Here is a 3308-nt window from a genome sequence, read left to right on the forward strand (position 1 = left end):
GATGTTATCTTAGGGTCCTGCAGGATTTTGATTTGCTTCAGGGTAGAATCAGCATAGTTTATAGATGTCTACCTTGATTTCTCAGTGTCTGGATAGTACATGTCTTGTGGCAAGTTTGCAACTCCAGGTTGACTGGAAAACAACTTTACATTTATGTAAATAATGTCATCTTGCCCCGTAACCAAGGTTCAAAATATCAAATAACCACAGGAAAAGAGGGAACTCAGAGAAATGCATGCTAAGGAAAAGCAGAACAAGCAAAACTGTATTGCTTCCCTATTTTTTCTAAAGCACATGCAGTTTTAGGTCCTAACATGGCTTCAGTCCTGCTCACTCCAACATTTCTTTGAAGAATTATAACAGGAGATGAAACATGGCTTTACCAGTACGATCCTGAGTATGAAGGACAATCAAAGCCATGGCTACCAAGAAGTGGAAGTGGGCCAGTCAAAGCAAAAGTGGGCCAGTCAAGAGCAAAGGTCATGGCCACAGTTTTTTGAGATGCTCAAGGCATTTTGCTTGTTGACTTTCTGGAAGGGCCAAAGAATGATAACATCTGCTTGTTATGCGAGTGTTTTCAGAAAGTTAGCCAAGGCTTCAGTAGAAAAATGTCCAGGAAAGCTTCACCAGAGAGTCCTCTTCTACCATGACAGTGCTCCTGCCTCTTCCTCTCATTAAACAAGGGCAATTTCTGAGAATTTCTATTGGAAGTCATTAGGTATCCATCCACCTTACAGTTCTGATTTGGCTCCTTTTGACTTCTTTTTGTTTCCTAATCTTAAAATATCTTTAAAGGGCACCCACTTTTCTCCAGTTAACAATGTAAAAATACTGCATTGACATGGTTAAATTCTCAGGATCCTCAGTTCTTTAGGGATGGACTAAATGACTGGCATCACTTACAAAAGGGTATTGAACTTGGTGAAGCTTATGTTGAGAAATAAAGTTTTTATGTTTATTTTTGTCTTTTAATTGCATTTTCCATGAACATTTTAATGTCCTCTCATATAGACTATTATACTGAGTTCTTTCACTTAGTATAATGTTTTCAAAGTTCACATAGCATGTAGTTGTACCTTATGATTTTTGTGGCTGAATAATATTCCATTGTATGGATATACCACATTTTGTTTAACCATTCATCTGTTGATGGACATTTGTGTTATTTCCACTTTTTGGTTACTGTGAGTAATGCATCTATAAATTTGTGTCAACATATGTTTTCATTCTTTTGGGTAAATACCTAAAAGTGAAATTGCTGGGTCATATGGTAACTTTATGTTTAACCTTTTAAGGAATTGCCAGACTGTTTTCCAGGGTGTCTGCACCATCTTACATTTCCACCAGCAATATATGAGGGTTCCGATTTTTCTACATCTTTCCCAACACTTGTTATTACCCATCTTTTTTAAATAGCCATCTTAGTGGGTGTATCTCATTGTGGTTTTGATTTACATTTCCCTAAATGGCTAATGATGTTGAGCACCTTCTCACATGTTTATTGACCATTTGTGTACCTTCTTTGGAGAAATGTCTAGTAAAATCCTCTGTCCCTTTAAAAACCAAGTTGTCTTTTAATTGTTGACTTTACAATGGTGCAGCTTCAGCTCCAGTGGCCTCTGATGGTGAGCAGCTTCCCAGGGGCTGCCTTTAAAGCCTGTGTGCTCTGGCGAAGGAGAAGGCCTCTGGCTCATAGTTGTAGAGACAAACCCCCAAGCTTCTGAGGACTAGCTCTTTCCGCTTGAACCATCCACAGGGAGACTACCAGTCCTAGTGGTGTCAGCAAAGGCACAAAATCTGGGGAGGAGCTAGTAGGCCAAGTTCTCATGGTCAATGTACAAAGTGACACCTTCAAGGAGATGTGGCCATCCCTCCTGCTGGCCAGAGAGCAGCTAGCTTTCCGTGGACACAGAACAGAGTGGGTTTAAGGACAGGAAGTGTTAGGTGAACTAGTAAGGATAAGCCCTGTTCTCTTTAGTCTCAGCCCCAGAAGGAGGGGCAGACTTCAACTCTGGAGTGGGGGCCACAGTCCTGGGTGGTTTGGGTCCTTCATGAGGCTAACTCCCAGATATAGTCACCTCTGAACCCAAGCCCAAGGTGCATCGAGGAACGTTACAAGGCTGTGTGTCACGCTGCCAGTACCCGTTCTCTCCTCTCCCTGGGCCTTGCCTGCTTCAAACAGCAGCCAGACAAGGGTAAGCGCTACTACCTGGCCCAAGTGTTCAATCTCAGCCTGCTATGCATGGAGGGGTATGTCATAGAACCAAAGTCTGTGCAGTTCCTGGTACAGCATGGCGTCAACTACAACTGCCAGTATGCCTGGGGCATCCCCTTCCATAAGGACCATAACAAGGGTGATGAGAGCCAGAGCTGGTCAGTATGGACACTGTTCCTGGAGCTAATCTGAGCCTCCTGGCCTGCTGCTACACAGTGGCCTTATACAATTGGTGTTCCTGCACCAGAACTTCTATGCACACCTGCTGAGCCTGGGAGCCTGCACCTTTGACCTGTGTGAGTTGTTCCCAGCAGGCATTTATGTCACTAAATATGCTGCTGAATTTTATGCTGGCTTCATGGCCTCCTACTTAGAATATGCCTTTCTGGAAGTGTGAGCTAGAGAATGAAAAGCAGCAGGCAGTTGGCAGCCCACACCTCACCTTGGAGTTCTGTGGCTATATCCTTCTAGCATTAAAACCCCTACTGACTGCTGCAGCTACATGCCCCTGCTGCCCACTGCTCTCATCCCACCAGCATCTGTGATGACTTCACGGCCTATGGCTGGTGCTCTCTAGGACCATAGCATCCTCAGTCCCATGATATTGACCGTATCATTGACAATGATGAGGCTGTGGTGGAGGACAAGCAGCAATGACATAAGGAAAAACGGAGAAGGGCTTTGTTGAGCCCTGGCTGGGACACAGACCTCTGGGGAAGCTGAGGATGGTCCTCCCAAGAAGCAGGTCTGTGAGGATAGCCTTAAGGCTGAGGAAATTGAGCAGAGGAACCAGCCTCCTTCTGAGCAATGTCTTGCTCACTTGGAGATAGGGCTTCAGGCAACAAAGCCTGGAACAGCTGATGTGGCTACTTCAGAAGTGCCGGGAAGTCAAGCCAGTCTGAACGAAATGCCTGGAGATGGGTTGCTCCAGGCTGGTTGTGATGTCTTTTTGACAGGTTATGTGACGGCCTATGTGAGAGTGAGCTAGGGAGCCCATCCCTGCAACTCAGGACCCTGGTTACCTGAGTATCACAACAAGGTACATCTGAGTGGCAAAGCTTTACCCCTCACAGTGGCCAAGAGCCATTTCTCT

At 44.9% G+C, this 3308-nt stretch overlaps 1 pseudogene; it reads left to right on the forward strand.

Moving 5' to 3' along the window:
• Positions 1 to 1756: 1756 nt before the first annotated feature.
• The window catches only part of LOC103590850, a 2250-nt pseudogene continuing 698 nt past the window's right edge, over positions 1757 to 3308 (forward strand).

Source organism: Galeopterus variegatus, unplaced genomic scaffold, assembly GCF_000696425.1.
Source record: "Galeopterus variegatus unplaced genomic scaffold, G_variegatus-3.0.2 Scaffold885, whole genome shotgun sequence".
NCBI classification, from domain to species: Eukaryota; Metazoa; Chordata; class Mammalia; order Dermoptera; family Cynocephalidae; genus Galeopterus; species Galeopterus variegatus.